The 12,585-nt window shown below is 51.2% G+C and overlaps 1 long non-coding RNA gene across 1 annotated transcript; it reads left to right on the top strand.

The window, feature by feature from the left end:
- Positions 1–5,675: 5,675 nt before the first annotated feature.
- LOC114676731 (uncharacterized) lies at positions 5,676–12,059 on the top strand. Its single transcript, XR_003727780.2, has 6 exons — positions 5,676–5,864; positions 6,064–6,116; positions 6,315–6,419; positions 6,945–7,336; positions 8,046–8,094; positions 8,276–12,059. It is a non-coding gene; the product is annotated as an uncharacterized LOC114676731 (long non-coding RNA).
- Positions 12,060–12,585: the final 526 nt, after the last annotated feature.

Raw genomic sequence — 12,585 nt, 5'->3', positions numbered from 1 at the left:
ACAGAGCCAGACTCTGTCTCAAAAAAAAAAGGGCATCAGATATCACTGAAAAAGTTACAAGATAAAGCTACATTCACTATAACAACTGTTAGAGTGTGACTTAGGGTTAGAAGAAGGTTCTTGATGAGTTGTTTGGGGCAGGACTGGACATGTCCTGGTCTGCTCAGCTGCCCCTGAGGAGTAAGGACCCAGAGCCTGGGGCATGTGTGTTGCCAAATGAAACAAATAAGAGAGAGACTGGGCTTGGCCCATCTCTACTTTAAATATATATATATATGTATGTATTTTTCTGAAAGAGAGTTTCACTCAGTCACCCAGGCTAGAGTGCAGCAGCACAATTTCTGCTCACTGTAACCTCTGCCTCCTGGGTTCAAGCAATTCTCCTGCCTCAGCCTCCTGAGTAGCTGGGATTACAGGTGCCCACCGCCACGCCCGGCTAATTTTTTTGTATTTTTAGTAGAGATGGGTTTCACCATGTTGGCCAGGCTGGTGTCAAACTCTTGACCTGGGGCAATCCGCCTGCCTCAGCCTCCAAACTGCTGGGATTAAAGGCGTGAGCCACAGCGCCTGGCCTAAAAAAAATTGTTTAATAAGTAATGCCTGTCTGGACAGGATTTGTGAGGATCATCTGAAATAACTTTTTTAAAGTGTGTGTGTGTGTATGTTTGTGTGTGTGTATGGAGGCTGGGGCGGGAGGATGGGGCAGTGGAAGGAACCAGCCAAGCATTATTTCCAATTTCAAGAGATGCAGAAAGAAGCCTCAGAGCTTCCCTTATGTGATTAAAAGCAGCAACTGCTGAGAAATGAGGCTGCCATAAATTCTCTTTTGGCAGGTCTACTCCCAGAAAGAAAAGAAAGAATACACCTGTTATAAATCCCCTCTCTGGTATAGTTTCATGGCCATGAAGAAGAGGGAAAGAACACTGCACTTGCATCGACATATATTATTATGAAATTTTGTATCTTCTTTTTATTCTCCTAAAAATCCACTTATTCTTCTTCCCTAAAGAAATCTATTTGCAGTCAGGTCCGGTGGCTCACACCTATAATCCCAGCAATTTGGGAGGCTGACACAGGCAGATCATTTGAGGTCAGAAGTTCAAGGCTAGCCTGGGCAACATGGTGAAATCCCTTCTCCACTAAAAAATACAAAAATTAGCCGGGCGTGGTGGCACGTGCCTGTAATCCCAGGTACTTTGGAGGCTGAGGCAGGAGAATCGCTTGAACCCAAGAGGTGAAGGTTACAGTGGGCCAAGATCACGCCACTGCACTTCAGCCTGGGTGACAGAGCAAGACTCCGTATCAAAAAAAAAAAAAAAAGAAACCTATTTGCTCCTCTCTTAGGACAAATTTCTTCCCCCTCCCTTTCCTCTACTAAGTTAGGTATACTGTATAAGCCTCAAACTTTAAACAATTAGAGAGCTGAATTCTTACATTAATTTGTCTTTTGTCATTTTAATCTACAGTCCCCCACAGAATGAACCTAAAAGGATAGAGAAAAAGATTTTCTTTCCTGATCAATCAGGTGTAAGAATTGATGAATGAAAAACTAGAAAGATTGAGTGAGGCATGGGGAGGTTTTGAGATAATGATTTAGTTAATGATGCTTCTAAGATATGAATAATCGAAACAGTGGTGGTAGCTTTAACACTCCATAGATGGGCATTGCAAGTCTAGCCAAGCCAATTAAAAAACAAGAGTCTTAAATTTTTTCTTCCACTAAATTTAAACAAATCACAGGTCTACTTATGCTTTTAATGTTATTTTTTATTAAAAAAACATAATTTATTAAATACTAGTGGCAAGGGAGGGAATTTTCAGTACTAGGTCACATACTATAAGAACCCTTTGAATATAATAGAATCATTCAGCACTATTATGACTTTTTCACACATTTGTCACTACTATTCAGAGCAAGAAGTAACCTTCCCAAACCTGTTAACTAGCAGGAAATGAAGCTCCAAAGCCCATCCATCCTTCTTACACAGATAGAAAAGTTCCCTTGAGAGCAGTAAGCTGGGAAAGCTTTCCACTCTTACTAAGTTCCCTATAAATTTACTGTAATACTGACGGTTTTTCAATCAGGAAAAAACAAGCATCTAGATTTGTTAATGCTTCCCTTTGCTTCATCATTTGGGTAGTTTTACGTATCTTCCATTCGATTCACTGGAAAGGACAATCAAAATCTGCCATGCCCTTCACCCCTTCACCCCCAGAGAAAGTCTCCACCCAGACCCTGGAGCCTGAAAGTTGTTGAGATTTTCTTGTCTCATCATTCACGTGGCTGTGACAACATTCTACACTCCTGTGCTGCCCTGTAGCCCTACCCAGAACCTAGCGTTTTTACTTCCATTTCTCCCACCCCAGAGCCCCCACAGTGAGTGCTCTAAGACCCCTTTATAAATGCCTCTTTCTTCCAGGGTCCATCTGAACCTCAGGGTCCTCTAGGATACCCAGGACCTCGAGGGTCAAGGTAACCGACCTCCTGGCTGGGGATAAGGGACTGTGTTCAGGGAAGCAAGATGGGGTCTCAAGATTTTGGTCTTTTTAACCCACTTCCATCCCCTGACCACTCAACTTCTGTTCACCTCTAAGTCCAGGGTAGAGATAGAATTTGGAGTCTGAAGGGCCATGAGGTTGCAGAGGTGAGCACCATGTCCCCAGCTTCCCAGCACCTCACTCCCGCCTGCCCCACGCTACCCTCCAGCTCTTGAGCCCACCCTTCCAGCCATGTTCTCAGAATCCTACATTAGAACCCCCAGCCCTCTCCCATCTGTGGGGGTCCTCTTACCTCCATCAGGGGAGAACGACTGTCTGGGATTCATAGGTGACATAGGTGTGAAGGATATCAGGATGAGTGGAGACTTCACACTGGCCCCAACTTCATGTCCTAATGATTCACTCTGGAGCCCCCAAGCACCAGTTCATTCTCTGGAGGCCCTGGGCTCCCCAGTGCTGTGCATCCTTGGGGGCCTGATCCCTGCAGGACTGTAATCCCACAGTCTGCATCACGCTGGCCATGGATGACAACACTATTCATACACTTCGGCGTTCCCTGTCCCACAATAGCTCCTGGGATCTACCAGCCCCACTCAGCCTCTCTGGTAACTGCTTCTCCTCTGGGTTCAGACTTCATCCCCAGACCCTAACGCTCACCTCTCCCACCCTCTCCCTCCCTGGCTGCGCTTCCTCCACAGGGAACATCAGGTTTTGATGGCCTCCATGATCCCCCAGAGAAAGGGTGTGGCTTGGATGTCTTCCTCTGTGCTCCCCAGGGAGCAGCAGCATCAGAGTGCTCCCAGGGTGCCAAAGGGACACACTGGACCGACTGGAGACCCTGGGCCCCCTGGACTCACAGGCGAGGAGATGACAAGAGAGGGATCTGTGCCTGGGCACTCTAGGGATGAAGGCACATGGGGTCAGGGTGGGCATGGGGGTGCCTGCAGCCAGTCAGTTAAAGATGACTATGTATTCATTATGCTCCTTTCTCTGTATACGGCACCTCCTGGCTGCCGATGGATTGAGGCGGGTATAGAAGTCAAGGAAAAGCCACTGTCATGAAGACTTGGCACAGAGTGGCTACAGGTCCAAGCAGAGTGAACATGCGTCCAAACTGAGCAGCGGCAGCCCCTAGAAGGGAGACACCAACAGCAGCGAGACCTGTGGTCTCCAGAGCTGACTTCTCCTGCACTTGCCACATGCAGGCACTGTGCGGGACCTCCTCTCCATCCTGTGAGGTGGGTGTAGCTGGTCTTATTTTGCAGGTGAGGCTTTGCAGGTGCACAAGCAGGCCAAGTCATCAGAGGGTCATCAAATGACAGGGCAGGGGCTGAGCCACATTGGTTGGGCTGCAGAATCACTGTTCCCAACCTCCTGCCCCACAGCTGCCTGGGCAGGATGAGCCCTGGAGCAGCAGGAGGAAGGGGTATGCAGGGGAGTTGGGTGCTGCACTGCGTGGGCAAAGGGCCGGAGACCTGTGGGGAAACTGGTCGTGGTGAAGCAAGAGTGGGTGCTGGGGCAGATGGAGCTGAGGGTAGCAGGTGGGCAGCAACTGGATCACAGTGACCCTGAATGACTTGTCAGAGTTGCAGGCATAGGGACGTCGGATCCCAGCACTAGAGTTGGAGAAAATTCACTCTTAGGAAGAGGGAGCCTGGGTGTGCTGGCTCCTTCCTCACCCCAGGGAGGAAGCTGAGTTCCCCTGCCCAGCACCTGCCCCATTCTCCTGACTCTATCCACCTCTGTCTCTAGGGTCTCCCTGAATCTCAGGGTCTCAATGGATTTTCTGACCCCAAAGGGCCCCTGGTGAGTTGTCACCTGAGCTCTGACCCACCCCTGAGTCCTTCCCTGCCCTCCTTCCAGCCCAGAATTCACCTGACATCTGGACTTCTTCCAGGGCACCCTGGGAATGACAAGCTGCGGGACACCCAGGCCAGAGAGGAGAGGTGGTGAGGGATACCCCTGGCCACCAATTCTCAGGGGGCCCGTCAAATTCCAAAGCTGTCTGGAAGGACCACGGAGACATTCTCTGGGCAGAACACAGCCTGTCCTAATGCTGCCCACACTCATGGGCCGGGGCTCAATGTGACCCTGTTCCTCCCCTGGAGCCCAGGCATCTACCCCACAGCACCCACTGCATGCTCCCCTTTTCCTCTCAGGGTTTCCAAGGGGAGAGCAGCCCTCATGGCCCCCCATAAGTGGTAGGACCTCAGCTAGGTCTCTCCCCAGGAGGGAACGGCTCCCAGACCCTGGAGTTAAGTCTGTCTGGCTCTCTTCTCTCAGTCACACACCCCTGCCCCGGCTTGCATGTCTGGAACAGGTAGCTAGGGACGTAAGGGGGCCCAGGAATCTCTCTGTTTAATTTGGCAGCACGGATAGCTGTGGCTCCTCACCTCTCCTTTTCTTTTAGGGTGATCATGGGATTCAAGGGAAGGATGTTCCTGGTCTGAGGGCTTCCCAGGAGACAAAGGCCTCCTAGGCACTGCTGTGAGTGTGACTCCTAGAGCCCTGCTTGGACCAAGTACCAAGCGACTGATCCCCTCCCTGACCTTGACCCTGCTCCTTGCCACTCCCCACTCCCCACTCCCATCTCTCCTATCTCCTCTCACCAGCCCTCACCCTTCTCTTTTCTGTAAAGCTCCACCTTCCCCAAATCTCTGCTTCAGAGCGTGGACCCAGCTTGAAGGGGAATGAGGTCCAGCTGGCCCCCTTACCCTGCAGGGAGCCTGGGGTTCCTGGGGAGTGGGAGGAGGGAACCAGGAAAGGGGGTGTTGAGGCAGGGTGGAGGTGGCATCCGGATCTAGGCAGGTGCTGTGGGACTGGGCAGAGGGAATCTAGACTCAGCCAGAATGCAGCTGATTTGAGGCTCTTCTCCTGGGAATTGTGCTCTGAGGGTCCCTGTATGAGTGGGCTTGGGTCTCCCTTCCTGGGGGTCTGACTCATCTCAGCTCTCAGGGTTTCCCCCTAGGGACTAAGGTGCAGCAGGATCAAGGGACCCATTCCTCCCCACCAGGGTGCCCCGGCCCTCAGGAACCCCTTGGATCAGCAGAAGAGACAGGTGTTCCAGTGAGAGCGGGGATCCCGGGGAGGGGTTCTTGGGGAGGGGTCTGTAGGCTGAGGGGTGATGGGCTATGAAGGGTTTCCTGCGGGTGTTTGAGGGTGAGGGTCACCTCCAGGCCATGACTCCTCCTTCCTGCCCCACGGGGTGAAAAGGACCCCATTTGTCTGCCTGGCCGTGATAGGGTGCAGAGTCATGTGTGACTTCCTGGTCCTGCTGGGCCTCCAGGTGTGGCTGGAGAAGATGGAGACCAAGAGAAGAACCCCAGAGAACCCAGCCAATCTTCTCTCCACATGAGAGGGCTGAGGTGGGCTTGACCCCTGAGCTCTATCATTTCCTCCCTCTAATATCTCCTTTGCCTTCTCCTCCACGGTGAGGTGCGGGAACCCCAGAAAGAAGGGCACCAAAGGGAACAAGTGTCCATGACCTTGACGCCCTGGCCTTTAACCTCATTCCCTCCTGGTCCCTTCCTGCCTTGGTGTTTCTGACTCTCCTCTCTCCCCCAGGGCTCTCCTGGACCCCCTGGGCTCATCGGTCTATGGAACAGCCTGGAGCAGTGGTAAGTGAACCCTTGGGCCCCACCCGAGGCCCTGGCAGCCTCTGCTCTGCCTTCAGTTCCCCTCTGCCCCTGAGGCTGGGTTTGGGAGTGGGGGCTCTGGACCTGGTACCCAGCTCTGTAGGGGTTTGTGAATAGAGAACGCCTGACCCATGACCCATGTCTATCTGTGTCCTTGTCCCTGCTTCCCACCTTCCCCAGGGAGCAGATTGGGAGCCCGGAGCTCAGGGACCCCAGGGACACTTTGGAGCCAGAGTGTGCGGAGCCAAAGGCAATAAAGGAACAAGAGGATTCATGGACCTACAGGTGAGTTGCGGCTGGCGACGGGCTGAGAGGCAGGGTCAGGATGAGGTGCTGTGTGTCCCAGACCCTGCTAGCAATATGCTTTGAGGACTGGGTCAGTGGGAGCAGAAGTCTGAGGGCCGTGTGGGGTCTGAGTGGAGGGGCTGTGGGACCCATCAGTCTAGGGCTGTGCTTTGGGTGGGCGGTCACCTGGGTCCATGCTTTCTGCACCTGCATAGCGTGTGCCATGCCCCTCTGGGGAGAAAGGAGAAACAGGAGATGTGGGTCCTATGGTGAATGTGACCCCTACTGACTCCAGACCCCAAATGGTCACCCCCGCCTGGCCAGCCCCCACCCTACTGCTGCCTCCCTGGCCTGACTGCTCTTCCTCCATCCACACTCCTTCATCGTGCCATTTCACGTCCCTTCCCCAGCTCTGGTGTATCTGTTCCCCCCCAAAGACTACCTGGACCCAGTGACACTGATGTGAATCATCCCAGCCCCTGCCCCTTCAGATCAATGTGTCTGATCCTCCCCCCCTTTCCCCAGATCATAAACTCTTCACCCCTGAGAAGCCCCTTCCCCTGGGAGGCCTCTACTGTCCCACTGCCAGGACCTCGGGGCACTCATCGGGGCCTCTGCCCCTGCAATAACCCCACCTCCCAAAGGATCCACAAGGTCCCCTGAGAGGTGTTGGGGACCTGGGTCCTCCTGGAGAGAAGGTAATTGGGAAAGGGCTGAAGGGGATGAAGGGACCAGTCTTGTGGATGAGGAATGAGAGTTGGATTTCTGCCAATTTTTGTTGAGGAGACAAAAGAGAATAAAATGTGGAGAATACCAGGATTTTGTGAGGGGGAAATGAAGTTTTTGACCCCAATCTCTTGGCTGCTGGAGCCAGGAGAGACAGGATCTCCAGGAATCCAGGGTGAGCCAGGTGTCAGGTGAGTGACAGCTCCAGGGCCCTGCTTCAGCTTCAGAATTCCCTTCACCCCCCCCCCAAGCTGCACCCCTCTCTTTTCCTGTGACTTCCTTAAGTTGGAGCTCCTCTGCGGCCAGGAGTCTCCACTCCCAACCATCTTCTGAACGAGCCTTTCCACCCTGTCCTTGAAGGGAAGGGGACCAGGGGACTCCCCTTATAGGCTAGACTTTCTTTGTGTGTCCCATTGTCCCCGAGGGCAGTAGGGAGTGGCTAAAGGTGTCTTGGAAGCAGGGGCTGCATCCCTGTTCTTCAAGACCCTCTGTGCTCTCCACTTGTTCTGCAGGGTACACACGGGGAGTGTGGGGGGAAAGGAGAGTCAGGGCAGCCAAGTTTCTGGGAATATGGGTGTCTGTGAGTGAGGATCTTGGAGTGTGGGGAGCCTGGGAGTGGGGGGATGCCTGGGAGGGAGGCTCTGGGAATGGGGTGTCCTGGGAGGATGCATGAGATCTGGAGTCCAGAGAGAAAGTGAGAGATACCCTGTGGCTACTACTGTAAGGCATTAGACAGCATGCAGTGCTTGAGGTGGGGATGGGGATGCAGAGACCCTCTTCCTAAGGAGGTGCCGACATATGAACCTGTAGAGAGGAAGAGGGTCTCTTGTGCCTGTGGGAGTCTGTGTTGGGTGGGCTCACGGGGCTGTGACCCTGACTCTTGTTCTCCCTCTGGATTAGGGTCTTGGTTTTCCTGGAGACCCTGGCCTCCTGGAAGAAGGTAGCTCATGTGAGTCTTGCCCATGGAGGGGAAGGGATGAAGAGGTTGGGGCTTCCATGGGGGGCCTCTGTGCAACTAATGGGCTTGGATGTTGGGAAGCTGGAGATATGTCAGGGCAAGCAGGGGGATGCAAGGTTTAGCTGTTTTAGGGGTGATGCCAGCCAAGTCTGGCCTTGCTTCATCCCTGCAGGATCAGGACAGTGTTAAGGGTGACTACGGCAAGGATGGTGAGCCAAGACAGCCTGTGAATGACCAATGACCCTGCCACCTCCATTGAGCTCCAGCCTTCAGTCCATTACCCCTCTCTTCTGTGCCCCACTCCTGAGGGGTCCCTTGGCTGGAGGCCAACACTCACCCACCCCAATTCCTCTCGTTCTGTGGATCCTCTGGTTCCACTGGGGAGAATGGACTACCTGGACCACATGGAAAGTAGAAGACCCTGGGACCTTGGGAAGCAGTCCCTGGGAAATGTGGGTAGAGGCTAGGTGGCGACAGGTAGCACTGACAGGGAGATGCCTGGTGTCTGTGCTGTCCCTGGATGTGGTGTGTTGCATGAGCACCTGGGTTTATGAGTGTGTTGTGTCTTGGGTATGTTGCTCTTGGGTTTTGGTGTGCATGTTCTCACCAGGGCTGGTTACATGTACTGGCCAATCAGAATGGACACTGGAGGAGGAGTTGGCCGACTTTTCTGCTGGGCCAGGGGTTAACCTGGGCCACCAGGTGGGGTGTGGGCAAGGGGTTCTTCCCCAAGCATCCATGCTTCTCAGTATTTTCACAGCAGACACAGCTCCATCTGTTCTGAACTCACACTCTGCTTCTGTGCCTGTGTGTGCAGTGTGTGCACACAGTGTGTGTACATATGTGTGCATGCAGTGTGCACATGCAGGGTGTACACATGTGTGTGTACAGTATGTGTGCAGTGTGTGTGCATGTGTGTGTGTAACACATGAAGGGGAAGAGTGGAGACTCACTGTCCAGGACCTCATATCTTCTCCCTTCCTGCCCCATCTGCAGGGTCAGCTAGGGATAGTCATGACTCTAATCAAGTGTCATTTAGGACACAGGAAGATACCGAATGAGGAAACTCTCCCCAGTCCTAAACTCATCCACAAATTAGAATACATAGGTCCAGCCCAGGTGCTGTGGCTGAAGCCCGCAATCCTCCCGCTTCCTGCTTCAGGAGACCAAGGCAAGAGGATCTCTCCAAGTGTGAGTTGGAGGCCAGATTGGGTGACACAACCAGGAAAAGCAAGTGACCACCAGGTGGCGCCGGAGACCTGGAGAGCTGGGCCCAAGTTCCCTGGGAGGGATCTGCACCCAGCCCTGGGATGGCGCATGGGTGCCTCATGGGACACCCAGCCTCATCCTGGTAGCCCTGTGCTTGCATTTCCTGGCCCTGGGGTGTCCTCCCTGACCGCACATGTGTGTAGAGACCATTCCTCATCTCCGAAGAGGAATTTGGAACAATTCTCACATGACCTGATGGGGGACGGCACCCAGGCTCAGGGTCCCCTTTTTGTCCTCAGAGTATGACCAGGCCGGTGGCTCTTGCTCATTGTCCAAGAGCATGGGAGGTTGCCTGTGGCAAGGCCCCGGAGGACACTCCTGTGCTACCTGGGACCAGGAGGCCCAGCTGCCTTCTCCTAGCACCCCTCACGTCTAGGGACTGTGCAGGAAATGGGTGCAGAGGCCGTTGCGGTGGCTGCTCCTGGGGTCCCAGCAGCTCTGGCCGAGGCAGGAGGAGCCGGGGAGCCCAGGAGGCTGAGGCCCCTGTCCTACCAATCTGGTCGTGCTGCAGTCTCTGTCACCAACACAAACTGCAGTGAGGTGAGCCACTGGGCTGTAGGCTCTAGCCTCCAGTGTGCAACAGGTGCCTCCCCTTTCTGACTCCTCCTGTAGGGGGACGCAGAGAAGCTCTGCTCATGGCCGCCTCCTACCACTCCCACCAGGCTGCAGTCTTGGTGGCCACCACTAACCACAGGGAGCCTGGCCGGGCAACGCAAGTTGCATCCTCCACCTCCTCCTCTAAGTCAGGCATGGAGCAGCAGTGAAGCAGTGGCAGAAGAGGCTGGAATGGCAGAACACACCCTCAGCGTGCATTATATATAGAGGTTACAGAAATGAGGTCCTGGACTTTGTGTTCTGATTGGATGGGGGAAAACCTCTAGGCCTACTCTGATTGGACTTTATCTTCAGATCCTGATTGGTTATCCTAAGAGTTGCTCTCATCCAATCTTCTTTATAAGTGGTCATCTTTGTAAGTTCATGCCCATTGGGAGTTAGTGAAGTTGTGAATGATTACATTTAAACTTATCCTGTAATTTTAGTCTGACTTATTAATTCCACCCATTTGCTTAAGCAAATTATTCTCTATAATGATGACCCAAGCAAATTCCTGTCCCAAGATGGTATCAAGATGATACCCCAAGTTCCTCTCCAGAATGGTATCTGGATATATGTGGAGAAATATGTTTTCTAGGCCTGTATTAAATATGGCACTAAAGCTTAGTGGCTTAAAAAAAATACACTCTTATTATCTCACAGCTTCTGTGAATAAGTAGTTTAGGAGAATGTAGTTGTGTGATTCTTGCCAAGAGTCTCAAAAGGTTGCAGTTAATCTGTTGGTGAGAATTGTAGTTACTTGAAGAGTTGGCTGGAGTTGAAGAATTTATATCAAAGATGGCTTACTCATGGCCATTGGATGGAAGCCTCAGTTTCAGAATGGCTCTTGGAAATAGGCCTTTTTACTTGCCACATAGACCTCTCCATAGGCTGACTGAATGTCCTCCAATGTGTCATCTGGCTTTCTCCAGTGCAAAAGATCCAAGAAGAGAGTATGAAGGAACACGTAATGCTCTTTATAATTTTGTCACAGACTGTCACTTTTGCCATACTGTATTGTTTGGAAGTTAGTCACTAAGTCTAGCCCACACTCAAAAGAATGAGAATTAACCTCCACCTTTGGAAGAGAGGCTAGTCAAAGCACTTGTGGACATGTTTTGAAACCACAAAGGGGTATGTCTGCCGGTCTCCAAGATGGCCCCCAGTGATTCTCATCAACTGTTATTAATACTTTTGTATAGTCCCTTCCCACAAGAAAAAAGGGTTGATCTGTTTAATTAGTATGATTTTGTTGAAATGACAGAGTCTGACTTCCAAGTTTAGGTCAGAAGAATTTTGACTTCTGTCTTGTTCTCTGTTGGATCAATATCCCTAGGGGAAGCTAGATGCAATGTCATGAAACCATTCAAACAGTCCCATGGAACAATCCATCTAGCAAGGAACTGCTATCTCCTGGCCTGGCAATAGCTGGCATTAACTTACAGGCCGTATGAGTGGGTCATCTTAGAATTGGATTCTTCAGTCCAAATGGAAGTCTTCAGATAACTGTAGCCCTGGCTGACATCTTGATTACATCCTCGAGAGAGACCCTGAGCCACAATCACTCAGTTAAGCCACCGAGTTCTTTTTGCCAAGAACTTTTTTTTTACCAAGTTCTTTTTGCCACCAACTTTACTGAGTTATAATTGACAGTTACAATTGTATATATTTAAGGAAAACAACTTGATGATTTGATATACACATACATTGTGAAATAATCGTGACAATTAGGTTAACATATTCATTACTTCACATAATTACCATTTGTGTGTGTGTGTGTGTGTGTGTGTGTGTGTGTGTGTGTAGTGAGAACACTTAAGATCTATCCTCCTAACAAATTTCAAGTGTACAATATACTGTTGTTAACTACGGTCATATTATTATATACTATGTCTCCAGAAGTTGTTCACCTTGTGTAACTGAGATGCTGTACCCTTGACCAATGTCTCTCCATTTTCTTCTCCCTCCAGCCCCTGGTAACTACCCTTCTACTTTCCAGTTCTATAAATTTGACTCTTTTAGATTCCGTATATAAGTCAAATTTTTGACCCTTAGAAGTTGGATGAGATAATAAATATTTATTGTTATTTTCAGCCTCTATGATTTTAAGTAATTTGTTATGCAGTAATAGAAGTGGCTACATGAAGCTATGGCACTGGTTAACTTATTTATTCAGTAAACATTTGCTGAGAGCAGACTAAGTGCCAGGATCAATTTTAAAATTTGGGATACAGGGTTAAGTCAAAATGGCAGACTAGAAGCAGATCATGTGCACTACTCTCATGGAGAGGAAACAAAATGACTAGTGAACACTGATCTTGCAATTTGATCCTCCAAGAAGCCACATCAGCATCCATCAAGGCAGCAAGGGGACACAGACAGGAGAGTGGAGTGAAGCTGGGCGGCCCATCTGGGATCAGCATGGAGCTAGGAGAAGCTCTCGAACATAGGGAAAGGGTAAGTGATTGAGAGCCCCTGGAGGATTCAGTCTTCACAGGGACTTGTGCAAGCCTTGGAACAGGATAATCCCTTTGACCCACCCCCCTGCACCTCTAAGCCAATGCAGAGAGACACCCAGAGTTTTGTGGAGGCAACTCTCAGGTCCCCAGGGACTGCTGG

This window comes from Macaca mulatta, chromosome 3 (assembly GCF_049350105.2).
Source record: "Macaca mulatta isolate MMU2019108-1 chromosome 3, T2T-MMU8v2.0, whole genome shotgun sequence".
In the NCBI taxonomy this organism is placed as follows: Eukaryota; Metazoa; Chordata; class Mammalia; order Primates; family Cercopithecidae; genus Macaca; species Macaca mulatta.
This window is presented reverse-complemented; position numbering and strand designations above follow the sequence as displayed.